This window comes from Aquarana catesbeiana, unplaced genomic scaffold, assembly GCF_042186555.1.
Source record: "Aquarana catesbeiana isolate 2022-GZ unplaced genomic scaffold, ASM4218655v1 unanchor86, whole genome shotgun sequence".
Lineage (NCBI taxonomy): Eukaryota > Metazoa > Chordata > Amphibia > Anura > Ranidae > Aquarana > Aquarana catesbeiana.
In genome coordinates this window covers 934,567-961,302 of record NW_027362746.1, presented here as the reverse complement: position 1 = coordinate 961,302, position 26,736 = coordinate 934,567, and the positions used below count along the sequence as shown (strand labels likewise).

The window sequence follows — 26,736 nt, the reverse complement described above, 5'->3', positions numbered from 1 at the left end:
CTGTAGCGTCAACGTAGTAATCCTTAGGTCGCTGGTTCGATTCCGGCTCGAAGGATGCCCTCTTTTACCCTGCCTCTCTCCCCCTTTAACTAGAAGGCACTCTAGAAGGCACTCTAGAAATGTGCAATTGGGAAGCCTTTTAAGGAACTTTGTTTTTATTATTCATGTCTCCCTCGGCCGGTGCGCCGGCCCTCGGCGTGCAGTCTCTGTGGCGCAATCGGTTAGCGCGTTCGGCTGTTAACCGAAAGGTTGGTGGTTCGAGCCCACCCAGGGACGCTCATGTTTTCTCCATTACCTCAGTGGGGCCCGAAGGCTAAAACAAAGCGTGTCCTTTGGCTCTCTTCAGGTGACTGGCAACTGAGCAGACAAACAAGCGTTCACTGGAGACCCTTGCAAATGTACTAGCCGTTTGTTGAAGAGGTTTACATAGTTGATCGAGCCACTTCTTTGGCTCAGGAAGATAACTGCAGCACTTCTAGTCACACCTTAAGACAATCACCATGTGAATGTGTCGATGTTGATTGTCCAAGAACAGGGGGAGGTGTGAAAATTGTAGAACCGCCCTGTTCAAGTTAGATGATCCCATTGTTGGTGGCAGGAAGCCTGCATAGCTATTGGTGCCTAGATCGGCGTGGCTAAAGGTGACAATTGTTGTCAAATCGCTTGGCTAGCTAGAGCGATGTTCAAAATGGGCAGTGCAGATAGTGCCGATGTACAAGCTTCCGTCCCAGTGTATTGCTGGACTTGAAGTACACAGCGATGCAATTGTTGTTAAAGATCCTCCGGAGTTTTTCTGACACTCCAGTGGCTTACGGGGGTGACTATATTTCTCCAAATGTTCTGCTTCTCCCCAGTTTGTTTTCGTGACCTTGTGGATGTTTAGCCAAGACCCAGTCTGGCTAGCCACAAGCTTTCAAAGCACACCTGAGAGGGTCTGTAGACTCTTTTTGTTGTTACCGCGTCAGCCCGATATTGCAGAGTCCTAAGAAGCCCCAGCTTGGGTTCCAGTGGGTGGTGTGAGCCAAAAAGCAGATAGCGGTGTGTGTGGGTAGGTTTCCTGTAGGCCTCCTTGCCCAAATGCACCCCTTTCCTTGCCTTGCAAGACACAGTCCAAAGCGGGTCATTTGCTATTCGATGCCTTCGTCACCGAATAGCAAATGGTGCAATATGATGCCAGCTAAGGGTGTTAGCGTTGTTGCCAGATACTTAGCAATGTTGTGTGTGACAGAGTTGATTCTCTTTGGGAATCAGTAGTCAAAATGGCTGAACCTTGGCCCTGGATAATGCTGGACCTCCTGAGCGAGTTAAAGCATAAGGCCAGAGACTTTTCGAATGCCGAAGAAAGTCTCCACAGTTGTCGCTAAGCCAGGATATCTTAGGAGCTTTCTTCAAGGACCTGGATGACTTGGGTCTTTGCTTAGGGCCGCTTTGCAAGGCCAAAAAGGGATAGGAGTGCGTTGGCCGGGAATCGAACCCGGGTCAACTGCTTGGAAGGCAGCTATGCTCACCACTATACCACCAACGCAAGGCTGTCCGGGGCCTGTGCCACTATCTCTATCCAATTCGTGTCACACGTGGCGCTGATAAGAACCACGCCCCAGCGCAAGGTCAACTTGCTGCCATACGAATTGACCACTAGAAAGATAAGCTCGAAACATTTCCCCGTTTGTAGAGGGAATGGAAGAGAAGCCAGTCGATATGGTAAAGGTGGGGCCGTGCAGTGCGCATGAATGCCACTGACTGGGCCAAAACGTTGCGATGCCATACGCCCAACGTGGGGCTCGAACCCACGACCCTGAGATTAAGAGTCTCATGCTCTACCGACTGAGCTAGCCGGGCTAAGACGCTGCCTCCCGTGTGGCCTCTTGCTACCAACTGACGCCAAACACTTTTTGCTAACTTTCGGCCCAATTTGTTTTGATAGACGCAATGCGCTTCCAAACACTCCTGCGCTTACTTGCTGTCAGGGAGGTACATCACCGTTGCTGCTGTGGTTTTTGGGCTCCCAACAAAACGCGGTAGGTGCTTCGATTGTGTTTTCTCGCTGTGCAAAACGTGAAGCCGAGCTTTCCCACATCACAGCTGCCAAGGCATTTGACCTTTCAGGCAGAGGCGGCATAGACCAATCCCTCAAGGCAGAAGGACTAACGCAAAGGGCAAAGCGCTGGCTTTGAATGCAAGGAGTCACGGGCTACGACCCACCGGCGGCCCCTTCGATAGCTCAGCTGGTAGAGCGGAGGACTGTAGCGTCAACGTAGTAATCCTTAGGTCGCTGGTTCGATTCCGGCTCGAAGGATGCCCTCTTTTACCCTGCCTCTCTCCCCCTTTAACTAGAAGGCACTCTAGAAGGCACTCTAGAAATGTGCAATTGGGAAGCCTTTTAAGGAACTTTGTTTTTATTATTCATGTCTCCCTCGGCCGGTGCGCCGGCACTCGGCGTGCAGTCTCTGTGGCGCAATCGGTTAGCGCGTTCGCCTGTTAACCGAAAGGTTGGTGGTTCGAGCCCACCCAGGGACGCTCATGTTTTCTCCATTACCTCAGTGGGGCCCGAAGGCTAAAACAAAGCGTGTCCTTTGGCTCTCTTCAGGTGACCGGCAACTGAGCAGACAAACAAGCGTTCACTGGAGACCCTTGCAAATGTACTAGCCGTTTGTTGAAGAGGTTTACATAGTTGATCGAGCCACTTCTTTGGCTCAGGAAGATAACTGCAGCACTTCTAGTCACACCTTAAGACAATCACCATGTGAATGTGTCGATGTTGATTGTCCAAGAACAGGGGGAGGTGTGAAAATTGTAGAACCGCCCTGTTCAAGTTAGATGATCCCATTGTTGGTGGCAGGAAGCCTGCATAGCTATTGGTGCCTAGATCGGCGTGGCTAAAGGTGACAATTGTTGTCAAATCGCTTGGCTAGCTAGAGCGATGTTCAAAATGGGCAGTGCAGATAGTGCCGATGTACAAGCTTCCGTCCCAGTGTATTGCTGGACTTGAAGTACACAGCGATGCAATTGTTGTTAAAGATCCTCCGGAGTTTTTCTGACACTCCAGTGGCTTACGGGGGTGACTATATTTCTCCAAATGTTCTGCTTCTCCCCAGTTTGTTTTCGTGACCTTGTGGATGTTTAGCCAAGACCCAGTCTGGCTAGCCACAAGCTTTCAAAGCACACCTGAGAGGGTCTGTAGACTCTTTTTGTTGTTACCGCGTCAGCCCGATATTGCAGAGTCCTAAGAAGCCCCAGCTTGGGTTCCAGTGGGTGGTGTGAGCCAAAAAGCAGATAGCGGTGTGTGTGGGTAGGTTTCCTGTAGGCCTCCTTGCCCAAATGCACCCCTTTCCTTGCCTTGCAAGACACAGTCCAAAGCGGGTCATTTGCTATTCGATGCCTTCGTCACCGAATAGCAAATGGTGCAATATGATGCCAGCTAAGGGTGTTAGCGTTGTTGCCAGATACTTAGCAATGTTGTGTGTGACAGAGTTGATTCTCTTTGGGAATCAGTAGTCAAAATGGCTGAACCTTGGCCCTGGATAATGCTGGACCTCCTGAGCGAGTTAAAGCATAAGGCCAGAGACTTTTCGAATGCCGAAGAAAGTCTCCACAGTTGTCGCTAAGCCAGGATATCTTAGGAGCTTTCTTCAAGGACCTGGATGACTTGGGTCTTTGCTTAGGGCCGCTTTGCAAGGCCAAAAAGGGATAGGAGTGCGTTGGCCGGGAATCGAACCCGGGTCAACTGCTTGGAAGGCAGCTATGCTCACCACTATACCACCAACGCAAGGCTGTCCGGGGCCTGTGCCACTATCTCTATCCAATTCGTGTCACACGTGGCGCTGATAAGAACCACGCCCCAGCGCAAGGTCAACTTGCTGCCATACGAATTGACCACTAGAAAGATAAGCTCGAAACATTTCCCCGTTTGTAGAGGGAATGGAAGAGAAGCCAGTCGATATGGTAAAGGTGGGGCCGTGCAATGCGCATGAATGCCACTGACTGGGCCAAAACGTTGCGATGCCATACGCCCAACGTGGGGCTCGAACCCACGACCCTGAGATTAAGAGTCTCATGCTCTACCGACTGAGCTAGCCGGGCTAAGACGCTGCCTCCCGTGTGGCCTCTTGCTACCAACTGACGCCAAACACTTTTTGCTAACTTTCGGCCCAATTTGTTTTGATAGACGCAATGCGCTTCCAAACACTCCTGCGCTTACTTGCTGTCAGGGAGGTACATCACCGTTGCTGCTGTGGTTTTTGGGCTCCCAACAAAACGCGGTAGGTGCTTCGATTGTGTTTTCTCGCTGTGCAAAACGTGAAGCCGAGCTTTCCCACATCACAGCTGCCAAGGCATTTGACCTTTCAGGCAGAGGCGGCATAGACCAATCCCTCAAGGCAGAAGGACTAACGCAAAGGGCAAAGCGCTGGCTTTGAATGCAAGGAGTCACGGGCTACAACCCACCGGCGGCCCCTTCGATAGCTCAGCTGGTAGAGCGGAGGACTGTAGCGTCAACGTAGTAATCCTTAGGTCGCTGGTTCGATTCCGGCTCGAAGGATGCCCTCTTTTACCCTGCCTCTCTCCCCCTTTAACTAGAAGGCACTCTAGAAGGCACTCTAGAAATGTGCAATTGGGAAGCCTTTTAAGGAACTTTGTTTTTATTATTCATGTCTCCCTCGGCCGGTGCGCCGGCCCTCGGCGTGCAGTCTCTGTGGCGCAATCGGTTAGCGCGTTCGGCTGTTAACCGAAAGGTTGGTGGTTCGAGCCCACCCAGGGACGCTCATGTTTTCTCCATTACCTCAGTGGGGCCCGAAGGCTAAAACAAAGCGTGTCCTTTGGCTCTCTTCAGGTGACCGGCAACTGAGCAGACAAACAAGCGTTCACTGGAGACCCTTGCAAATGTACTAGCCGTTTGTTGAAGAGGTTTACATAGTTGATCGAGCCACTTCTTTGGCTCAGGAAGATAACTGCAGCACTTCTAGTCACACCTTAAGACAATCACCATGTGAATGTGTCGATGTTGATTGTCCAAGAACAGGGGGAGGTGTGAAAATTGTAGAACCGCCCTGTTCAAGTTAGATGATCCCATTGTTGGTGGCAGGAAGCCTGCATAGCTATTGGTGCCTAGATCGGCGTGGCTAAAGGTGACAATTGTTGTCAAATCGCTTGGCTAGCTAGAGCGATGTTCAAAATGGGCAGTGCAGATAGTGCCGATGTACAAGCTTCCGTCCCAGTGTATTGCTGGACTTGAAGTACACAGCGATGCAATTGTTGTTAAAGATCCTCCGGAGTTTTTCTGACACTCCAGTGGCTTACGGGGGTGACTATATTTCTCCAAATGTTCTGCTTCTCCCCAGTTTGTTTTCGTGACCTTGTGGATGTTTAGCCAAGACCCAGTCTGGCTAGCCACAAGCTTTCAAAGCACACCTGAGAGGGTCTGTAGACTCTTTTTGTTGTTACCGCGTCAGCCCGATATTGCAGAGTCCTAAGAAGCCCCAGCTTGGGTTCCAGTGGGTGGTGTGAGCCAAAAAGCAGATAGCGGTGTGTGTGGGTAGGTTTCCTGTAGGCCTCCTTGCCCAAATGCACCCCTTTCCTTGCCTTGCAAGACACAGTCCAAAGCGGGTCATTTGCTATTCGATGCCTTCGTCACCGAATAGCAAATGGTGCAATATGATGCCAGCTAAGGGTGTTAGCGTTGTTGCCAGATACTTAGCAATGTTGTGTGTGACAGAGTTGATTCTCTTTGGGAATCAGTAGTCAAAATGGCTGAACCTTGGCCCTGGATAATGCTGGACCTCCTGAGCGAGTTAAAGCATAAGGCCAGAGACTTTTCGAATGCCGAAGAAAGTCTCCACAGTTGTCGCTAAGCCAGGATATCTTAGGAGCTTTCTTCAAGGACCTGGATGACTTGGGTCTTTGCTTAGGGCCGCTTTGCAAGGCCAAAAAGGGATAGGAGTGCGTTGGCCGGGAATCGAACCCGGGTCAACTGCTTGGAAGGCAGCTATGCTCACCACTATACCACCAACGCAAGGCTGTCTGGGGCCTGTGCCACTATCTCTATCCAATTCGTGTCACACGTGGCGCTGATAAGAACCACGCCCCAGCGCAAGGTCAACTTGCTGCCATACGAATTGACCACTAGAAAGATAAGCTCGAAACATTTCCCTGTTTGTAGAGGGAATGGAAGAGAAGCCAGTCGATATGGTAAAGGTGGGGCCGTGCAGTGCGCATGAATGCCACTGACTGGGCCAAAACGTTGCGATGCCATACGCCCAACGTGGGGCTCGAACCCACGACCCTGAGATTAAGAGTCTCATGCTCTACCGACTGAGCTAGCCGGGCTAAGACGCTGCCTCCCGTGTGGCCTCTTGCTACCAACTGACGCCAAACACTTTTTGCTAACTTTCGGCCCAATTTGTTTTGATAGACGCAATGCGCTTCCAAACACTCCTGCGCTTACTTGCTGTCAGGGAGGTACATCACCGTTGCTGCTGTGGTTTTTGGGCTCCCAACAAAACGCGGTAGGTGCTTCGATTGTGTTTTCTCGCTGTGCAAAACGTGAAGCCGAGCTTTCCCACATCACAGCTGCCAAGGCATTTGACCTTTCAGGCAGAGGCGGCATAGACCAATCCCTCAAGGCAGAAGGACTAACGCAAAGGGCAAAGCGCTGGCTTTGAATGCAAGGAGTCACGGGCTACGACCCACCGGCGGCCCCTTCGATAGCTCAGCTGGTAGAGCGGAGGACTGTAGCGTCAACGTAGTAATCCTTAGGTCGCTGGTTCGATTCCGGCTCGAAGGATGCCCTCTTTTACCCTGCCTCTCTCCCCCTTTAACTAGAAGGCACTCTAGAAGGCACTCTAGAAATGTGCAATTGGGAAGCCTTTTAAGGAACTTTGTTTTTATTATTCATGTCTCCCTCGGCCGGTGCGCCGGCCCTCGGCGTGCAGTCTCTGTGGCGCAATCGGTTAGCGCGTTCGGCTGTTAACCGAAAGGTTGGTGGTTCGAGCCCACCCAGGGACGCTCATGTTTTCTCCATTACCTCAGTGGGGCCCGAAGGCTAAAACAAAGCGTGTCCTTTGGCTCTCTTCAGGTGACCGGCAACTGAGCAGACAAACAAGCGTTCACTGGAGACCCTTGCAAATGTACTAGCCGTTTGTTGAAGAGGTTTACATAGTTGATCGAGCCACTTCTTTGGCTCAGGAAGATAACTGCAGCACTTCTAGTCACACCTTAAGACAATCACCATGTGAATGTGTCGATGTTGATTGTCCAAGAACAGGGGGAGGTGTGAAAATTGTAGAACCGCCCTGTTCAAGTTAGATGATCCCATTGTTGGTGGCAGGAAGCCTGCATAGCTATTGGTGCCTAGATCGGCGTGGCTAAAGGTGACAATTGTTGTCAAATCGCTTGGCTAGCTAGAGCGATGTTCAAAATGGGCAGTGCAGATAGTGCCGATGTACAAGCTTCCGTCCCAGTGTATTGCTGGACTTGAAGTACACAGCGATGCAATTGTTGTTAAAGATCCTCCGGAGTTTTTCTGACACTCCAGTGGCTTACGGGGGTGACTATATTTCTCCAAATGTTCTGCTTCTCCCCAGTTTGTTTTCGTGACCTTGTGGATGTTTAGCCAAGACCCAGTCTGGCTAGCCACAAGCTTTCAAAGCACACCTGAGAGGGTCTGTAGACTCTTTTTGTTGTTACCGCGTCAGCCCGATATTGCAGAGTCCTAAGAAGCCCCAGCTTGGGTTCCAGTGGGTGGTGTGAGCCAAAAAGCAGATAGCGGTGTGTGTGGGTAGGTTTCCTGTAGGCCTCCTTGCCCAAATGCACCCCTTTCCTTGCCTTGCAAGACACAGTCCAAAGCGGGTCATTTGCTATTCGATGCCTTCGTCACCGAATAGCAAATGGTGCAATATGATGCCAGCTAAGGGTGTTAGCGTTGTTGCCAGATACTTAGCAATGTTGTGTGTGACAGAGTTGATTCTCTTTGGGAATCAGTAGTCAAAATGGCTGAACCTTGGCCCTGGATAATGCTGGACCTCCTGAGCGAGTTAAAGCATAAGGCCAGAGACTTTTCGAATGCCGAAGAAAGTCTCCACAGTTGTCGCTAAGCCAGGATATCTTAGGAGCTTTCTTCAAGGACCTGGATGACTTGGGTCTTTGCTTAGGGCCGCTTTGCAAGGCCAAAAAGGGATAGGAGTGCGTTGGCCGGGAATCGAACCCGGGTCAACTGCTTGGAAGGCAGCTATGCTCACCACTATACCACCAACGCAAGGCTGTCCGGGGCCTGTGCCACTATCTCTATCCAATTCGTGTCACACGTGGCGCTGATAAGAACCACGCCCCAGCGCAAGGTCAACTTGCTGCCATACGAATTGACCACTAGAAAGATAAGCTCGAAACATTTCCCCGTTTGTAGAGGGAATGGAAGAGAAGCCAGTCGATATGGTAAAGGTGGGGCCGTGCAGTGCGCATGAATGCCACTGACTGGGCCAAAACGTTGCGATGCCATACGCCCAACGTGGGGCTCGAACCCACGACCCTGAGATTAAGAGTCTCATGCTCTACCGACTGAGCTAGCCGGGCTAAGACGCTGCCTCCCGTGTGGCCTCTTGCTACCAACTGACGCCAAACACTTTTTGCTAACTTTCGGCCCAATTTGTTTTGATAGACGCAATGCGCTTCCAAACACTCCTGCGCTTACTTGCTGTCAGGGAGGTACATCACCGTTGCTGCTGTGGTTTTTGGGCTCCCAACAAAACGCGGTAGGTGCTTCGATTGTGTTTTCTCGCTGTGCAAAACGTGAAGCCGAGCTTTCCCACATCACAGCTGCCAAGGCATTTGACCTTTCAGGCAGAGGCGGCATAGACCAATCCCTCAAGGCAGAAGGACTAACGCAAAGGGCAAAGCGCTGGCTTTGAATGCAAGGAGTCACGGGCTACGACCCACCGGCGGGCCCTTCGATAGCTCAGCTGGTAGAGCGGAGGACTGTAGCGTCAACGTAGTAATCCTTAGGTCGCTGGTTCGATTCCGGCTCGAAGGATGCCCTCTTTTACCCTGCCTCTCTCCCCCTTTAACTAGAAGGCACTCTAGAAGGCACTCTAGAAATGTGCAATTGGGAAGCCTTTTAAGGAACTTTGTTTTTATTATTCATGTCTCCCTCGGCCGGTGCGCCGGCCCTCGGCGTGCAGTCTCTGTGGCGCAATCGGTTAGCGCGTTCGGCTGTTAACCGAAAGGTTGGTGGTTCGAGCCCACCCAGGGACGCTCATGTTTTCTCCATTACCTCAGTGGGGCCCGAAGGCTAAAACAAAGCGTGTCCTTTGGCTCTCTTCAGGTGACCGGCAACTGAGCAGACAAACAAGCGTTCACTGGAGACCCTTGCAAATGTACTAGCCGTTTGTTGAAGAGGTTTACATAGTTGATCGAGCCACTTCTTTGGCTCAGGAAGATAACTGCAGCACTTCTAGTCACACCTTAAGACAATCACCATGTGAATGTGTCGATGTTGATTGTCCAAGAACAGGGGGAGGTGTGAAAATTGTAGAACCGCCCTGTTCAAGTTAGATGATCCCATTGTTGGTGGCAGGAAGCCTGCATAGCTATTGGTGCCTAGATCGGCGTGGCTAAAGGTGACAATTGTTGTCAAATCGCTTGGCTAGCTAGAGCGATGTTCAAAATGGGCAGTGCAGATAGTGCCGATGTACAAGCTTCCGTCCCAGTGTATTGCTGGACTTGAAGTACACAGCGATGCAATTGTTGTTAAAGATCCTCCGGAGTTTTTCTGACACTCCAGTGGCTTACGGGGGTGACTATATTTCTCCAAATGTTCTGCTTCTCCCCAGTTTGTTTTCGTGACCTTGTGGATGTTTAGCCAAGACCCAGTCTGGCTAGCCACAAGCTTTCAAAGCACACCTGAGAGGGTCTGTAGACTCTTTTTGTTGTTACCGCGTCAGCCCGATATTGCAGAGTCCTAAGAAGCCCCAGCTTGGGTTCCAGTGGGTGGTGTGAGCCAAAAAGCAGATAGCGGTGTGTGTGGGTAGGTTTCCTGTAGGCCTCCTTGCCCAAATGCACCCCTTTCCTTGCCTTGCAAGACACAGTCCAAAGCGGGTCATTTGCTATTCGATGCCTTCGTCACCGAATAGCAAATGGTGCAATATGATGCCAGCTAAGGGTGTTAGCGTTGTTGCCAGATACTTAGCAATGTTGTGTGTGACAGAGTTGATTCTCTTTGGGAATCAGTAGTCAAAATGGCTGAACCTTGGCCCTGGATAATGCTGGACCTCCTGAGCGAGTTAAAGCATAAGGCCAGAGACTTTTCGAATGCCGAAGAAAGTCTCCACAGTTGTCGCTAAGCCAGGATATCTTAGGAGCTTTCTTCAAGGACCTGGATGACTTGGGTCTTTGCTTAGGGCCGCTTTGCAAGGCCAAAAAGGGATAGGAGTGCGTTGGCCGGGAATCGAACCCGGGTCAACTGCTTGGAAGGCAGCTATGCTCACCACTATACCACCAACGCAAGGCTGTCCGGGGCCTGTGCCACTATCTCTATCCAATTCGTGTCACACGTGGCGCTGATAAGAACCACGCCCCAGCGCAAGGTCAACTTGCTGCCATACGAATTGACCACTAGAAAGATAAGCTCGAAACATTTCCCCGTTTGTAGAGGGAATGGAAGAGAAGCCAGTCGATATGGTAAAGGTGGGGCCGTGCAGTGCGCATGAATGCCACTGACTGGGCCAAAACGTTGCGATGCCATACGCCCAACGTGGGGCTCGAACCCACGACCCTGAGATTAAGAGTCTCATGCTCTACCGACTGAGCTAGCCGGGCTAAGACGCTGCCTCCCGTGTGGCCTCTTGCTACCAACTGACGCCAAACACTTTTTGCTAACTTTCGGCCCAATTTGTTTTGATAGACGCAATGCGCTTCCAAACACTCCTGCGCTTACTTGCTGTCAGGGAGGTACATCACCGTTGCTGCTGTGGTTTTTGGGCTCCCAACAAAACGCGGTAGGTGCTTCGATTGTGTTTTCTCGCTGTGCAAAACGTGAAGCCGAGCTTTCCCACATCACAGCTGCCAAGGCATTTGACCTTTCAGGCAGAGGCGGCATAGACCAATCCCTCAAGGCAGAAGGACTAACGCAAAGGGCAAAGCGCTGGCTTTGAATGCAAGGAGTCACGGGCTACGACCCACCGGCGGGCCCTTCGATAGCTCAGCTGGTAGAGCGGAGGACTGTAGCGTCAACGTAGTAATCCTTAGGTCGCTGGTTCGATTCCGGCTCGAAGGATGCCCTCTTTTACCCTGCCTCTCTCCCCCTTTAACTAGAAGGCACTCTAGAAGGCACTCTAGAAATGTGCAATTGGGAAGCCTTTTAAGGAACTTTGTTTTTATTATTCATGTCTCCCTCGGCCGGTGCGCCGGCCCTCGGCGTGCAGTCTCTGTGGCGCAATCGGTTAGCGCGTTCGGCTGTTAACCGAAAGGTTGGTGGTTCGAGCCCACCCAGGGACGCTCATGTTTTCTCCATTACCTCAGTGGGGCCCGAAGGCTAAAACAAAGCGTGTCCTTTGGCTCTCTTCAGGTGACCGGCAACTGAGCAGACAAACAAGCGTTCACTGGAGACCCTTGCAAATGTACTAGCCGTTTGTTGAAGAGGTTTACATAGTTGATCGAGCCACTTCTTTGGCTCAGGAAGATAACTGCAGCACTTCTAGTCACACCTTAAGACAATCACCATGTGAATGTGTCGATGTTGATTGTCCAAGAACAGGGGGAGGTGTGAAAATTGTAGAACCGCCCTGTTCAAGTTAGATGATCCCATTGTTGGTGGCAGGAAGCCTGCATAGCTATTGGTGCCTAGATCGGCGTGGCTAAAGGTGACAATTGTTGTCAAATCGCTTGGCTAGCTAGAGCGATGTTCAAAATGGGCAGTGCAGATAGTGCCGATGTACAAGCTTCCGTCCCAGTGTATTGCTGGACTTGAAGTACACAGCGATGCAATTGTTGTTAAAGATCCTCCGGAGTTTTTCTGACACTCCAGTGGCTTACGGGGGTGACTATATTTCTCCAAATGTTCTGCTTCTCCCCAGTTTGTTTTCGTGACCTTGTGGATGTTTAGCCAAGACCCAGTCTGGCTAGCCACAAGCTTTCAAAGCACACCTGAGAGGGTCTGTAGACTCTTTTTGTTGTTACCGCGTCAGCCCGATATTGCAGAGTCCTAAGAAGCCCCAGCTTGGGTTCCAGTGGGTGGTGTGAGCCAAAAAGCAGATAGCGGTGTGTGTGGGTAGGTTTCCTGTAGGCCTCCTTGCCCAAATGCACCCCTTTCCTTGCCTTGCAAGACACAGTCCAAAGCGGGTCATTTGCTATTCGATGCCTTCGTCACCGAATAGCAAATGGTGCAATATGATGCCAGCTAAGGGTGTTAGCGTTGTTGCCAGATACTTAGCAATGTTGTGTGTGACAGAGTTGATTCTCTTTGGGAATCAGTAGTCAAAATGGCTGAACCTTGGCCCTGGATAATGCTGGACCTCCTGAGCGAGTTAAAGCATAAGGCCAGAGACTTTTCGAATGCCGAAGAAAGTCTCCACAGTTGTCGCTAAGCCAGGATATCTTAGGAGCTTTCTTCAAGGACCTGGATGACTTGGGTCTTTGCTTAGGGCCGCTTTGCAAGGCCAAAAAGGGATAGGAGTGCATTGGCCGGGAATCGAACCCGGGTCAACTGCTTGGAAGGCAGCTATGCTCACCACTATACCACCAACGCAAGGCTGTCCGGGGCCTGTGCCACTATCTCTATCCAATTCGTGTCACACGTGGCGCTGATAAGAACCACGCCCCAGCGCAAGGTCAACTTGCTGCCATACGAATTGACCACTAGAAAGATAAGCTCGAAACATTTCCCCGTTTGTAGAGGGAATGGAAGAGAAGCCAGTCGATATGGTAAAGGTGGGGCCGTGCAGTGCGCATGAATGCCACTGACTGGGCCAAAACGTTGCGATGCCATACGCCCAACGTGGGGCTCGAACCCACGACCCTGAGATTAAGAGTCTCATGCTCTACCGACTGAGCTAGCCGGGCTAAGACGCTGCCTCCCGTGTGGCCTCTTGCTACCAACTGACGCCAAACACTTTTTGCTAACTTTCGGCCCAATTTGTTTTGATAGACGCAATGCGCTTCCAAACACTCCTGCGCTTACTTGCTGTCAGGGAGGTACATCACCGTTGCTGCTGTGGTTTTTGGGCTCCCAACAAAACGCGGTAGGTGCTTCGATTGTGTTTTCTCGCTGTGCAAAACGTGAAGCCGAGCTTTCCCACATCACAGCTGCCAAGGCATTTGACCTTTCAGGCAGAGGCGGCATAGACCAATCCCTCAAGGCAGAAGGACTAACGCAAAGGGCAAAGCGCTGGCTTTGAATGCAAGGAGTCACGGGCTACGACCCACCGGCGGGCCCTTCGATAGCTCAGCTGGTAGAGCGGAGGACTGTAGCGTCAACGTAGTAATCCTTAGGTCGCTGGTTCGATTCCGGCTCGAAGGATGCCCTCTTTTACCCTGCCTCTCTCCCCCTTTAACTAGAAGGCACTCTAGAAGGCACTCTAGAAATGTGCAATTGGGAAGCCTTTTAAGGAACTTTGTTTTTATTATTCATGTCTCCCTCGGCCGGTGCGCCGACCCTCAGCGTGCAGTCTCTGTGGCGCAATCGGTTAGCGCGTTCGGCTGTTAACCGAAAGGTTGGTGGTTCGAGCCCACCCAGGGACGCTCATGTTTTCTCCATTACCTCAGTGGGGCCCGAAGGCTAAAACAAAGCGTGTCCTTTGGCTCTCTTCAGGTGACCGGCAACTGAGCAGACAAACAAGCGTTCACTGGAGACCCTTGCAAATGTACTAGCCGTTTGTTGAAGAGGTTTACATAGTTGATCGAGCCACTTCTTTGGCTCAGGAAGATAACTGCAGCACTTCTAGTCACACCTTAAGACAATCACCATGTGAATGTGTCGATGTTGATTGTCCAAGAACAGGGGGAGGTGTGAAAATTGTAGAACCGCCCTGTTCAAGTTAGATGATCCCATTGTTGGTGGCAGGAAGCCTGCATAGCTATTGGTGCCTAGATCGGCGTGGCTAAAGGTGACAATTGTTGTCAAATCGCTTGGCTAGCTAGAGCGATGTTCAAAATGGGCAGTGCAGATAGTGCCGATGTACAAGCTTCCGTCCCAGTGTATTGCTGGACTTGAAGTACACAGCGATGCAATTGTTGTTAAAGATCCTCCGGAGTTTTTCTGACACTCCAGTGGCTTACGGGGGTGACTATATTTCTCCAAATGTTCTGCTTCTCCCCAGTTTGTTTTCGTGACCTTGTGGATGTTTAGCCAAGACCCAGTCTGGCTAGCCACAAGCTTTCAAAGCACACCTGAGAGGGTCTGTAGACTCTTTTTGTTGTTACCGCGTCAGCCCGATATTGCAGAGTCCTAAGAAGCCCCAGCTTGGGTTCCAGTGGGTGGTGTGAGCCAAAAAGCAGATAGCGGTGTGTGTGGGTAGGTTTCCTGTAGGCCTCCTTGCCCAAATGCACCCCTTTCCTTGCCTTGCAAGACACAGTCCAAAGCGGGTCATTTGCTATTCGATGCCTTCGTCACCGAATAGCAAATGGTGCAATATGATGCCAGCTAAGGGTGTTAGCGTTGTTGCCAGATACTTAGCAATGTTGTGTGTGACAGAGTTGATTCTCTTTGGGAATCAGTAGTCAAAATGGCTGAACCTTGGCCCTGGATAATGCTGGACCTCCTGAGCGAGTTAAAGCATAAGGCCAGAGACTTTTCGAATGCCGAAGAAAGTCTCCACAGTTGTCGCTAAGCCAGGATATCTTAGGAGCTTTCTTCAAGGACCTGGATGACTTGGGTCTTTGCTTAGGGCCGCTTTGCAAGGCCAAAAAGGGATAGGAGTGCGTTGGCCGGGAATCGAACCCGGGTCAACTGCTTGGAAGGCAGCTATGCTCACCACTATACCACCAACGCAAGGCTGTCCGGGGCCTGTGCCACTATCTCTATCCAATTCGTGTCACACGTGGCGCTGATAAGAACCACGCCCCAGCGCAAGGTCAACTTGCTGCCATACGAATTGACCACTAGAAAGATAAGCTCGAAACATTTCCCCGTTTGTAGAGGGAATGGAAGAGAAGCCAGTCGATATGGTAAAGGTGGGGCCGTGCAGTGCGCATGAATGCCACTGACTGGGCCAAAACGTTGCGATGCCATACGCCCAACGTGGGGCTCGAACCCACGACCCTGAGATTAAGAGTCTCATGCTCTACCGACTGAGCTAGCCGGGCTAAGACGCTGCCTCCCGTGTGGCCTCTTGCTACCAACTGACGCCAAACACTTTTTGCTAACTTTCGGCCCAATTTGTTTTGATAGACGCAATGCGCTTCCAAACACTCCTGCGCTTACTTGCTGTCAGGGAGGTACATCACCGTTGCTGCTGTGGTTTTTGGGCTCCCAACAAAACGCGGTAGGTGCTTCGATTGTGTTTTCTCGCTGTGCAAAACGTGAAGCCGAGCTTTCCCACATCACAGCTGCCAAGGCATTTGACCTTTCAGGCAGAGGCGGCATAGACCAATCCCTCAAGGCAGAAGGACTAACGCAAAGGGCAAAGCGCTGGCTTTGAATGCAAGGAGTCACGGGCTACGACCCACCGGCGGGCCCTTCGATAGCTCAGCTGGTAGAGCGGAGGACTGTAGCGTCAACGTAGTAATCCTTAGGTCGCTGGTTCGATTCCGGCTCGAAGGATGCCCTCTTTTACCCTGCCTCTCTCCCCCTTTAACTAGAAGGCACTCTAGAAGGCACTCTAGAAATGTGCAATTGGGAAGCCTTTTAAGGAACTTTGTTTTTATTATTCATGTCTCCCTCGGCCGGTGCGCCGGCCCTCAGCGTGCAGTCTCTGTGGCGCAATCGGTTAGCGCGTTCGGCTGTTAACCGAAAGGTTGGTGGTTCGAGCCCACCCAGGGACGCTCATGTTTTCTCCATTACCTCAGTGGGGCCCGAAGGCTAAAACAAAGCGTGTCCTTTGGCTCTCTTCAGGTGACCGGCAACTGAGCAGACAAACAAGCGTTCACTGGAGACCCTTGCAAATGTACTAGCCGTTTGTTGAAGAGGTTTACATAGTTGATCGAGCCACTTCTTTGGCTCAGGAAGATAACTGCAGCACTTCTAGTCACACCTTAAGACAATCACCATGTGAATGTGTCGATGTTGATTGTCCAAGAACAGGGGGAGGTGTGAAAATTGTAGAACCGCCCTGTTCAAGTTAGATGATCCCATTGTTGGTGGCAGGAAGCCTGCATAGCTATTGGTGCCTAGATCGGCGTGGCTAAAGGTGACAATTGTTGTCAAATCGCTTGGCTAGCTAGAGCGATGTTCAAAATGGGCAGTGCAGATAGTGCCGATGTACAAGCTTCCGTCCCAGTGTATTGCTGGACTTGAAGTACACAGCGATGCAATTGTTGTTAAAGATCCTCCGGAGTTTTTCTGACACTCCAGTGGCTTACGGGGGTGACTATATTTCTCCAAATGTTCTGCTTCTCCCCAGTTTGTTTTCGTGACCTTGTGGATGTTTAGCCAAGACCCAGTCTGGCTAGCCACAAGCTTTCAAAGCACACCTGAGAGGGTCTGTAGACTCTTTTTGTTGTTACCGCGTCAGCCCGATATTGCAGAGTCCTAAGAAGCCCCAGCTTGGGTTCCAGTGGGTGGTGTGAGCCAAAAAGCAGATAGCGGTGTGTGTGGGTAGGTTTCCTGTAGGCCTCCTTGCCCAAATGCACCCCTTTCCTTGCCTTGCAAGACACAGTCCAAAGCGGGTCATTTGCTATTCGATGCCTTCGTCACCGAATAGCAAATGGTGCAATATGATGCCAGCTAAGGGTGTTAGCGTTGTTGCCAGATACTTAGCAATGTTGTGTGTGACAGAGTTGATTCTCTTTGGGAATCAGTAGTCAAAATGGCTGAACCTTGGCCCTGGATAATGCTGGACCTCCTGAGCGAGTTAAAGCATAAGGCCAGAGACTTTTCGAATGCCGAAGAAAGTCTCCACAGTTGTCGCTAAGCCAGGATATCTTAGGAGCTTTCTTCAAGGACCTGGATGACTTGGGTCTTTGCTTAGGGCCGCTTTGCAAGGCCAAAAAGGGATAGGAGTGCGTTGGCCGGGAATCGAACCCGGGTCAACTGCTTGGAAGGCAGCTATGCTCACCACTATACCACCAACGCAAGGCTGTCCGGGGCCTGTGCCACTATCTCTATCCAATTCGTGTCACACGTGGCGCTGATAAGAACCACGCCCCAGCGCAAGGTCAACTTGCTGCCATACGAATTGACCACTAGAAAGATAAGCTCGAAACATTTCCCCGTTTGTAGAGGGAATGGAAGAGAAGCCAGTCGATATGGTAAAGGTGGGGCCGTGCAGTGCGCATGAATGCCACTGACTGGGCCAAAACGTTGCGATGCCATACGCCCAACGTGGGGCTCGAACCCACGACCCTGAGATTAAGAGTCTCATGCTCTACCGACTGAGCTAGCCGGGCTAAGACGCTGCCTCCCGTGTGGCCTCTTGCTACCAACTGACGCCAAACACTTTTTGCTAACTTTCGGCCCAATTTGTTTTGATAGACGCAATGCGCTTCCAAACACTCCTGCGCTTACTTGCTGTCAGGGAGGTACATCACCGTTGCTGCTGTGGTTTTTGGGCTCCCAACAAAACGCGGTAGGTGCTTCGATTGTGTTTTCTCGCTGTGCAAAACGTGAAGCCGAGCTTTCCCACATCACAGCTGCCAAGGCATTTGACCTTTCAGGCAGAGGCGGCATAGACCAATCCCTCAAGGCAGAAGGACTAACGCAAAGGGCAAAGCGCTGGCTTTGAATGCAAGGAGTCACGGGCTACGACCCACCGGCGGGCCCTTCGATAGCTCAGCTGGTAGAGCGGAGGACTGTAGCGTCAACGTAGTAATCCTTAGGTCGCTGGTTCGATTCCGGCTCGAAGGATGCCCTCTTTTACCCTGCCTCTCTCCCCCTTTAACTAGAAGGCACTCTAGAAGGCACTCTAGAAATGTGCAATTGGGAAGCCTTTTAAGGAACTTTGTTTTTATTATTCATGTCTCCCTCGGCCGGTGCGCCGGCCCTCGGCGTGCAGTCTCTGTGGCGCAATCGGTTAGCGCGTTCGGCTGTTAACCGAAAGGTTGGTGGTTCGAGCCCACCCAGGGACGCTCATGTTTTCTCCATTACCTCAGTGGGGCCCGAAGGCTAAAACAAAGCGTGTCCTTTGGCTCTCTTCAGGTGACCGGCAACTGAGCAGACAAACAAGCGTTCACTGGAGACCCTTGCAAATGTACTAGCCGTTTGTTGAAGAGGTTTACATAGTTGATCGAGCCACTTCTTTGGCTCAGGAAGATAACTGCAGCACTTCTAGTCACACCTTAAGACAATCACCATGTGAATGTGTCGATGTTGATTGTCCAAGAACAGGGGGAGGTGTGAAAATTGTAGAACCGCCCTGTTCAAGTTAGATGATCCCATTGTTGGTGGCAGGAAGCCTGCATAGCTATTGGTGCCTAGATCGGCGTGGCTAAAGGTGACAATTGTTGTCAAATCGCTTGGCTAGCTAGAGCGATGTTCAAAATGGGCAGTGCAGATAGTGCCGATGTACAAGCTTCCGTCCCAGTGTATTGCTGGACTTGAAGTACACAGCGATGCAATTGTTGTTAAAGATCCTCCGGAGTTTTTCTGACACTCCAGTGGCTTACGGGGGTGACTATATTTCTCCAAATGTTCTGCTTCTCCCCAGTTTGTTTTCGTGACCTTGTGGATGTTTAGCCAAGACCCAGTCTGGCTAGCCACAAGCTTTCAAAGCACACCTGAGAGGGTCTGTAGACTCTTTTTGTTGTTACCGCGTCAGCCCGATATTGCAGAGTCCTAAGAAGCCCCAGCTTGGGTTCCAGTGGGTGGTGTGAGCCAAAAAGCAGATAGCGGTGTGTGTGGGTAGGTTTCCTGTAGGCCTCCTTGCCCAAATGCACCCCTTTCCTTGCCTTGCAAGACACAGTCCAAAGCGGGTCATTTGCTATTCGATGCCTTCGTCACCGAATAGCAAATGGTGCAATATGATGCCAGCTAAGGGTGTTAGCGTTGTTGCCAGATACTTAGCAATGTTGTGTGTGACAGAGTTGATTCTCTTTGGGAATCAGTAGTCAAAATGGCTGAACCTTGGCCCTGGATAATGCTGGACCTCCTGAGCGAGTTAAAGCATAAGGCCAGAGACTTTTCGAATGCCGAAGAAAGTCTCCACAGTTGTCGCTAAGCCAGGATATCTTAGGAGCTTTCTTCAAGGACCTGGATGACTTGGGTCTTTGCTTAGGGCCGCTTTGCAAGGCCAAAAAGGGATAGGAGTGCGTTGGCCGGGAATCGAACCCGGGTCAACTGCTTGGAAGGCAGCTATGCTCACCACTATACCACCAACGCAAGGCTGTCCGGGGCCTGTGCCACTATCTCTATCCAATTCGTGTCACACGTGGCGCTGATAAGAACCACGCCCCAGCGCAAGGTCAACTTGCTGCCATACGAATTGACCACTAGAAAGATAAGCTCGAAACATTTCCCCGTTTGTAGAGGGAATGGAAGAGAAGCCAGTCGATATGGTAAAGGTGGGGCCGTGCAGTGCGCATGAATGCCACTGACTGGGCCAAAACGTTGCGATGCCATACGCCCAACGTGGGGCTCGAACCCACGACCCTGAGATTAAGAGTCTCATGCTCTACCGACTGAGCTAGCCGGGCTAAGACGCTGCCTCCCGTGTGGCCTCTTGCTACCAACTGACGCCAAACACTTTTTGCTAACTTTCGGCCCAATTTGTTTTGATAGACGCAATGCGCTTCCAAACACTCCTGCGCTTACTTGCTGTCAGGGAGGTACATCACCGTTGCTGCTGTGGTTTTTGGGCTCCCAACAAAACGCGGTAGGTGCTTCGATTGTGTTTTCTCGCTGTGCAAAACGTGAAGCCGAGCTTTCCCACATCACAGCTGCCAAGGCATTTGACCTTTCAGGCAGAGGCGGCATAGACCAATCCCTCAAGGCAGAAGGACTAACGCAAAGGGCAAAGCGCTGGCTTTGAATGCAAGGAGTCACGGGCTACGACCCACCGGCGGGCCCTTCGATAGCTCAGCTGGTAGAGCGGAGGACTGTAGCGTCAACGTAGTAATCCTTAGGTCGCTGGTTCGATTCCGGCTCGAAGGATGCCCTCTTTTACCCTGCCTCTCTCCCCCTTTAACTAGAAGGCACTCTAGAAGGCACTCTAGAAATGTGCAATTGGGAAGCCTTTTAAGGAACTTTGTTTTTATTATTCATGTCTCCCTCGGCCGGTGCGCCGACCCTCGGCGTGCAGTCTCTGTGGCGCAATCGGTTAGCGCGTTCGGCTGTTAACCGAAAGGTTGGTGGTTCGAGCCCACCCAGGGACGCTCATGTTTTCTCCATTACCTCAGTGGGGCCCGAAGGCTAAAACAAAGCGTGTCCTTTGGCTCTCTTCAGGTGACCGGCAACTGAGCAGACAAACAAGCGTTCACTGGAGACCCTTGCAAATGTACTAGCCGTTTGTTGAAGAGGTTTACATAGTTGATCGAGCCACTTCTTTGGCTCAGGAAGATAACTGCAGCACTTCTAGTCACACCTTAAGACAATCACCATGTGAATGTGTCGATGTTGATTGTCCAAGAACAGGGGGAGGTGTGAAAATTGTAGAACCGCCCTGTTCAAGTTAGATGATCCCATTGTTGGTGGCAGGAAGCCTGCATAGCTATTGGTGCCTAGATCGGCGTGGCTAAAGGTGACAATTGTTGTCAAATCGCTTGGCTAGCTAGAGCGATGTTCAAAATGGGCAGTGCAGATAGTGCCGATGTACAAGCTTCCGTCCCAGTGTATTGCTGGACTTGAAGTACACAGCGATGCAATTGTTGTTAAAGATCCTCCGGAGTTTTTCTGACACTCCAGTGGCTTACGGGGGTGACTATATTTCTCCAAATGTTCTGCTTCTCCCCAGTTTGTTTTCGTGACCTTGTGGATGTTTAGCCAAGACCCAGTCTGGCTAGCCACAAGCTTTCAAAGCACACCTGAGAGGGTCTGTAGACTCTTTTTGTTGTTACCGCGTCAGCCCGATATTGCAGAGTCCTAAGAAGCCCCAGCTTGGGTTCCAGTGGGTGGTGTGAGCCAAAAAGCAGATAGCGGTGTGTGTGGGTAGGTTTCCTGTAGGCCTCCTTGCCCAAATGCACCCCTTTCCTTGCCTTGCAAGACACAGTCCAAAGCGGGTCATTTGCTATTCGATGCCTTCGTCACCGAATAGCAAATGGTGCAATATGATGCCAGCTAAGGGTGTTAGCGTTGTTGCCAGATACTTAGCAATGTTGTGTGTGACAGAGTTGATTCTCTTTGGGAATCAGTAGTCAAAATGGCTGAACCTTGGCCCTGGATAATGCTGGACCTCCTGAGCGAGTTAAAGCATAAGGCCAGAGACTTTTCGAATGCCGAAGAAAGTCTCCACAGTTGTCGCTAAGCCAGGATATCTTAGGAGCTTTCTTCAAGGACCTGGATGACTTGGGTCTTTGCTTAGGGCCGCTTTGCAAGGCCAAAAAGGGATAGGAGTGCGTTGGCCGGGAATCGAACCCGGGTCAACTGCTTGGAAGGCAGCTATGCTCACCACTATACCACCAACGCAAGGCTGTCCGGGGCCTGTGCCACTATCTCTATCCAATTCGTGTCACACGTGGCGCTGATAAGAACCACGCCCCAGCGCAAGGTCAACTTGCTGCCATACGAATTGACCACTAGAAAGATAAGCTCGAAACATTTCCCCGTTTGTAGAGGGAATGGAAGAGAAGCCAGTCGATATGGTAAAGGTGGGGCCGTGCAGTGCGCATGAATGCCACTGACTGGGCCAAAACGTTGCGATGCCATACGCCCAACGTGGGGCTCGAACCCACGACCCTGAGATTAAGAGTCTCATGCTCTACCGACTGAGCTAGCCGGGCTAAGACGCTGCCTCCCGTGTGGCCTCTTGCTACCAACTGACGCCAAACACTTTTTGCTAACTTTCGGCCCAATTTGTTTTGATAGACGCAATGCGCTTCCAAACACTCCTGCGCTTACTTGCTGTCAGGGAGGTACATCACCGTTGCTGCTGTGGTTTTTGGGCTCCCAACAAAACGCGGTAGGTGCTTCGATTGTGTTTTCTCGCTGTGCAAAACGTGAAGCCGAGCTTTCCCACATCACAGCTGCCAAGGCATTTGACCTTTCAGGCAGAGGCGGCATAGACCAATCCCTCAAGGCAGAAGGACTAACGCAAAGGGCAAAGCGCTGGCTTTGAATGCAAGGAGTCACGGGCTACGACCCACCGGCGGGCCCTTCGATAGCTCAGCTGGTAGAGCGGAGGACTGTAGCGTCAACGTAGTAATCCTTAGGTCGCTGGTTCGATTCCGGCTCGAAGGATGCCCTCTTTTACCCTGCCTCTCTCCCCCTTTAACTAGAAGGCACTCTAGAAGGCACTCTAGAAATGTGCAATTGGGAAGCCTTTTAAGGAACTTTGTTTTTATTATTCATGTCTCCCTCGGCCGGTGCGCCGGCCCTCAGCGTGCAGTCTCTGTGGCGCAATCGGTTAGCGCGTTCGGCTGTTAACCGAAAGGTTGGTGGTTCGAGCCCACCCAGGGACGCTCATGTTTTCTCCATTACCTCAGTGGGGCCCGAAGGCTAAAACAAAGCGTGTCCTTTGGCTCTCTTCAGGTGACCGGCAACTGAGCAGACAAACAAGCGTTCACTGGAGACCCTTGCAAATGTACTAGCCGTTTGTTGAAGAGGTTTACATAGTTGATCGAGCCACTTCTTTGGCTCAGGAAGATAACTGCAGCACTTCTAGTCACACCTTAAGACAATCACCATGTGAATGTGTCGATGTTGATTGTCCAAGAACAGGGGGAGGTGTGAAAATTGTAGAACCGCCCTGTTCAAGTTAGATGATCCCATTGTTGGTGGCAGGAAGCCTGCATAGCTATTGGTGCCTAGATCGGCGTGGCTAAAGGTGACAATTGTTGTCAAATCGCTTGGCTAGCTAGAGCGATGTTCAAAATGGGCAGTGCAGATAGTGCCGATGTACAAGCTTCCGTCCCAGTGTATTGCTGGACTTGAAGTACACAGCGATGCAATTGTTGTTAAAGATCCTCCGGAGTTTTTCTGACACTCCAGTGGCTTACGGGGGTGACTATATTTCTCCAAATGTTCTGCTTCTCCCCAGTTTGTTTTCGTGACCTTGTGGATGTTTAGCCAAGACCCAGTCTGGCTAGCCACAAGCTTTCAAAGCACACCTGAGAGGGTCTGTAGACTCTTTTTGTTGTTACCGCGTCAGCCCGATATTGCAGAGTCCTAAGAAGCCCCAGCTTGGGTTCCAGTGGGTGGTGTGAGCCAAAAAGCAGATAGCGGTGTGTGTGGGTAGGTTTCCTGTAGGCCTCCTTGCCCAAATGCACCCCTTTTCTTGCCTTGCAAGACACAGTCCAAAGCGGGTCATTTGCTATTCGATGCCTTCGTCACCGAATAGCAAATGGTGCAATATGATGCCAGCTAAGGGTGTTAGCGTTGTTGCCAGATACTTAGCAATGTTGTGTGTGACAGAGTTGATTCTCTTTGGGAATCAGTAGTCAAAATGGCTGAACCTTGGCCCTGGATAATGCTGGACCTCCTGAGCGAGTTAAAGCATAAGGCCAGAGACTTTTCGAATGCCGAAGAAAGTCTCCACAGTTGTCGCTAAGCCAGGATATCTTAGGAGCTTTCTTCAAGGACCTGGATGACTTGGGTCTTTGCTTAGGGCCGCTTTGCAAGGCCAAAAAGGGATAGGAGTGCGTTGGCCGGGAATCGAACCCGGGTCAACTGCTTGGAAGGCAGCTATGCTCACCACTATACCACCAACGCAAGGCTGTCCGGGGCCTGTGCCACTATCTCTATCCAATTCGTGTCACACGTGGCGCTGATAAGAACCACGCCCCAGCGCAAGGTCAACTTGCTGCCATACGAATTGACCACTAGAAAGATAAGCTCGAAACATTTCCCCGTTTGTAGAGGGAATGGAAGAGAAGCCAGTCGATATGGTAAAGGTGGGGCCGTGCAGTGCGCATGAATGCCACTGACTGGGCCAAAACGTTGCGATGCCATACGCCCAACGTGGGGCTCGAACCCACGACCCTGAGATTAAGAGTCTCATGCTCTACCGACTGAGCTAGCCGGGCTAAGACGCTGCCTCCCGTGTGGCCTCTTGCTACCAACTGACGCCAAACACTTTTTGCTAACTTTCGGCCCAATTTGTTTTGATAGACGCAATGCGCTTCCAAACACTCCTGCGCTTACTTGCTGTCAGGGAGGTACATCACCGTTGCTGCTGTGGTTTTTGGGCTCCCAACAAAACGCGGTAGGTGCTTCGATTGTGTTTTCTCGCTGTGCAAAACGTGAAGCCGAGCTTTCCCACATCACAGCTGCCAAGGCATTTGACCTTTCAGGCAGAGGCGGCATAGACCAATCCCTCAAGGCAGAAGGACTAACGCAAAGGGCAAAGCGCTGGCTTTGAATGCAAGGAGTCACGGGCTACGACCCACCGGCGGGCCCTTCGATAGCTCAGCTGGTAGAGCGGAGGACTGTAGCGTCAACGTAGTAATCCTTAGGTCGCTGGTTCGATTCCGGCTCGAAGGATGCCCTCTTTTACCCTGCCTCTCTCCCCCTTTAACTAGAAGGCACTCTAGAAGGCACTCTAGAAATGTGCAATTGGGAAGCCTTTTAAGGAACTTTGTTTTTATTATTCATGTCTCCCTCGGCCGGTGCGCCGGCCCTCGGCGTGCAGTCTCTGTGGCGCAATCGGTTAGCGCGTTCGGCTGTTAACCGAAAGGTTGGTGGTTCGAGCCCACCCAGGGACGCTCATGTTTTCTCCATTACCTCAGTGGGGCCCGAAGGCTAAAACAAAGCGTGTCCTTTGGCTCTCTTCAGGTGACCGGCAACTGAGCAGACAAACAAGCGTTCACTGGAGACCCTTGCAAATGTACTAGCCGTTTGTTGAAGAGGTTTACATAGTTGATCGAGCCACTTCTTTGGCTCAGGAAGATAACTGCAGCACTTCTAGTCACACCTTAAGACAATCACCATGTGAATGTGTCGATGTTGATTGTCCAAGAACAGGGGGAGGTGTGAAAATTGTAGAACCGCCCTGTTCAAGTTAGATGATCCCATTCTTGGTGGCAGGAAGCCTGCATAGCTATTGGTGCCTAGATCGGCGTGGCTAAAGGTGACAATTGTTGTCAAATCGCTTGGCTAGCTAGAGCGATGTTCAAAATGGGCAGTGCAGATAGTGCCGATGTACAAGCTTCCGTCCCAGTGTATTGCTGGACTTGAAGTACACAGCGATGCAATTGTTGTTAAAGATCCTCCGGAGTTTTTCTGACACTCCAGTGGCTTACGGGGGTGACTATATTTCTCCAAATGTTCTGCTTCTCCCCAGTTTGTTTTCGTGACCTTGTGGATGTTTAGCCAAGACCCAGTCTGGCTAGCCACAAGCTTTCAAAGCACACCTGAGAGGGTCTGTAGACTCTTTTTGTTGTTACCGCGTCAGCCCGATATTGCAGAGTCCTAAGAAGCCCCAGCTTGGGTTCCAGTGGGTGGTGTGAGCCAAAAAGCAGATAGCGGTGTGTGTGGGTAGGTTTCCTGTAGGCCTCCTTGCCCAAATGCACCCCTTTCCTTGCCTTGCAAGACACAGTCCAAAGCGGGTCATTTGCTATTCGATGCCTTCGTCACCGAATAGCAAATGGTGCAATATGATGCCAGCTAAGGGTGTTAGCGTTGTTGCCAGATACTTAGCAATGTTGTGTGTGACAGAGTTGATTCTCTTTGGGAATCAGTAGTCAAAATGGCTGAACCTTGGCCCTGGATAATGCTGGACCTCCTGAGCGAGTTAAAGCATAAGGCCAGAGACTTTTCGAATGCCGAAGAAAGTCTCCACAGTTGTCGCTAAGCCAGGATATCTTAGGAGCTTTCTTCAAGGACCTGGATGACTTGGGTCTTTGCTTAGGGCCGCTTTGCAAGGCCAAAAAGGGATAGGAGTGCGTTGGCCGGGAATCGAACCCGGGTCAACTGCTTGGAAGGCAGCTATGCTCACCACTATACCACCAACGCAAGGCTGTCCGGGGCCTGTGCCACTATCTCTATCCAATTCGTGTCACACGTGGCGCTGATAAGAACCACGCCCCAGCGCAAGGTCAACTTGCTGCCATACGAATTGACCACTAGAAAGATAAGCTCGAAACATTTCCCCGTTTGTAGAGGGAATGGAAGAGAAGCCAGTCGATATGGTAAAGGTGGGGCCGTGCAGTGCGCATGAATGCCACTGACTGGGCCAAAACGTTGCGATGCCATACGCCCAACGTGGGGCTCGAACCCACGACCCTGAGATTAAGAGTCTCATGCTCTACCGACTGAGCTAGCCGGGCTAAGACGCTGCCTCCCGTGTGGCCTCTTGCTACCAACTGACGCCAAACACTTTTTGCTAACTTTCGGCCCAATTTGTTTTGATAGACGCAATGCGCTTCCAAACACTCCTGCGCTTACTTGCTGTCAGGGAGGTACATCACCGTTGCTGCTGTGGTTTTTGGGCTCCCAACAAAACGCGGTAGGTGCTTCGATTGTGTTTTCTCGCTGTGCAAAACGTGAAGCCGAGCTTTCCCACATCACAGCTG

The 26,736-nt window shown here is 51.2% G+C and overlaps 23 non-coding genes across 23 annotated transcripts; all 23 read right to left on the bottom strand.

Moving 5' to 3' along the window:
• Positions 1–1,453: 1,453 nt before the first annotated feature.
• TRNAG-UCC (transfer RNA glycine (anticodon UCC)) lies at positions 1,454–1,525 on the bottom strand. The gene has a single exon. It is a non-coding gene; the product is annotated as a tRNA-Gly (tRNA).
• Positions 1,526–1,766: 241 nt separating this feature from the next.
• Positions 1,767–1,839, bottom strand: TRNAK-CUU (transfer RNA lysine (anticodon CUU)). The gene has a single exon. It is a non-coding gene; the product is annotated as a tRNA-Lys (tRNA).
• Positions 1,840–3,694: 1,855 nt separating this feature from the next.
• Positions 3,695–3,766, bottom strand: TRNAG-UCC (transfer RNA glycine (anticodon UCC)). Its single transcript has one exon. It is a non-coding gene; the product is annotated as a tRNA-Gly (tRNA).
• Positions 3,767–4,007: 241 nt separating this feature from the next.
• TRNAK-CUU (transfer RNA lysine (anticodon CUU)) lies at positions 4,008–4,080 on the bottom strand. Its single transcript has one exon. It is a non-coding gene; the product is annotated as a tRNA-Lys (tRNA).
• A 1,855-nt stretch (positions 4,081–5,935) lies between these two features.
• On the bottom strand, positions 5,936–6,007 carry TRNAG-UCC (transfer RNA glycine (anticodon UCC)). The gene has a single exon. It is a non-coding gene; the product is annotated as a tRNA-Gly (tRNA).
• Positions 6,008–6,248: 241 nt separating this feature from the next.
• Positions 6,249–6,321, bottom strand: TRNAK-CUU (transfer RNA lysine (anticodon CUU)). The gene has a single exon. It is a non-coding gene; the product is annotated as a tRNA-Lys (tRNA).
• Positions 6,322–8,176: 1,855 nt separating this feature from the next.
• TRNAG-UCC (transfer RNA glycine (anticodon UCC)) lies at positions 8,177–8,248 on the bottom strand. The gene has a single exon. It is a non-coding gene; the product is annotated as a tRNA-Gly (tRNA).
• Positions 8,249–8,489: 241 nt separating this feature from the next.
• TRNAK-CUU (transfer RNA lysine (anticodon CUU)) lies at positions 8,490–8,562 on the bottom strand. The gene has a single exon. It is a non-coding gene; the product is annotated as a tRNA-Lys (tRNA).
• A 1,855-nt stretch (positions 8,563–10,417) lies between these two features.
• TRNAG-UCC (transfer RNA glycine (anticodon UCC)) lies at positions 10,418–10,489 on the bottom strand. The gene has a single exon. It is a non-coding gene; the product is annotated as a tRNA-Gly (tRNA).
• Positions 10,490–10,730: 241 nt separating this feature from the next.
• On the bottom strand, positions 10,731–10,803 carry TRNAK-CUU (transfer RNA lysine (anticodon CUU)). The gene has a single exon. It is a non-coding gene; the product is annotated as a tRNA-Lys (tRNA).
• Positions 10,804–12,971: 2,168 nt separating this feature from the next.
• TRNAK-CUU (transfer RNA lysine (anticodon CUU)) lies at positions 12,972–13,044 on the bottom strand. Its single transcript has one exon. It is a non-coding gene; the product is annotated as a tRNA-Lys (tRNA).
• A 1,855-nt stretch (positions 13,045–14,899) lies between these two features.
• On the bottom strand, positions 14,900–14,971 carry TRNAG-UCC (transfer RNA glycine (anticodon UCC)). Its single transcript has one exon. It is a non-coding gene; the product is annotated as a tRNA-Gly (tRNA).
• Positions 14,972–15,212: 241 nt separating this feature from the next.
• Positions 15,213–15,285, bottom strand: TRNAK-CUU (transfer RNA lysine (anticodon CUU)). The gene has a single exon. It is a non-coding gene; the product is annotated as a tRNA-Lys (tRNA).
• Positions 15,286–17,140: 1,855 nt separating this feature from the next.
• On the bottom strand, positions 17,141–17,212 carry TRNAG-UCC (transfer RNA glycine (anticodon UCC)). Its single transcript has one exon. It is a non-coding gene; the product is annotated as a tRNA-Gly (tRNA).
• A 241-nt stretch (positions 17,213–17,453) lies between these two features.
• TRNAK-CUU (transfer RNA lysine (anticodon CUU)) lies at positions 17,454–17,526 on the bottom strand. The gene has a single exon. It is a non-coding gene; the product is annotated as a tRNA-Lys (tRNA).
• A 1,855-nt stretch (positions 17,527–19,381) lies between these two features.
• Positions 19,382–19,453, bottom strand: TRNAG-UCC (transfer RNA glycine (anticodon UCC)). Its single transcript has one exon. It is a non-coding gene; the product is annotated as a tRNA-Gly (tRNA).
• A 241-nt stretch (positions 19,454–19,694) lies between these two features.
• TRNAK-CUU (transfer RNA lysine (anticodon CUU)) lies at positions 19,695–19,767 on the bottom strand. Its single transcript has one exon. It is a non-coding gene; the product is annotated as a tRNA-Lys (tRNA).
• A 1,855-nt stretch (positions 19,768–21,622) lies between these two features.
• Positions 21,623–21,694, bottom strand: TRNAG-UCC (transfer RNA glycine (anticodon UCC)). Its single transcript has one exon. It is a non-coding gene; the product is annotated as a tRNA-Gly (tRNA).
• Positions 21,695–21,935: 241 nt separating this feature from the next.
• TRNAK-CUU (transfer RNA lysine (anticodon CUU)) lies at positions 21,936–22,008 on the bottom strand. The gene has a single exon. It is a non-coding gene; the product is annotated as a tRNA-Lys (tRNA).
• Positions 22,009–23,863: 1,855 nt separating this feature from the next.
• Positions 23,864–23,935, bottom strand: TRNAG-UCC (transfer RNA glycine (anticodon UCC)). Its single transcript has one exon. It is a non-coding gene; the product is annotated as a tRNA-Gly (tRNA).
• A 241-nt stretch (positions 23,936–24,176) lies between these two features.
• Positions 24,177–24,249, bottom strand: TRNAK-CUU (transfer RNA lysine (anticodon CUU)). Its single transcript has one exon. It is a non-coding gene; the product is annotated as a tRNA-Lys (tRNA).
• A 1,855-nt stretch (positions 24,250–26,104) lies between these two features.
• Positions 26,105–26,176, bottom strand: TRNAG-UCC (transfer RNA glycine (anticodon UCC)). The gene has a single exon. It is a non-coding gene; the product is annotated as a tRNA-Gly (tRNA).
• A 241-nt stretch (positions 26,177–26,417) lies between these two features.
• TRNAK-CUU (transfer RNA lysine (anticodon CUU)) lies at positions 26,418–26,490 on the bottom strand. Its single transcript has one exon. It is a non-coding gene; the product is annotated as a tRNA-Lys (tRNA).
• Between the last annotated feature and the right edge of the window lie 246 nt (positions 26,491–26,736).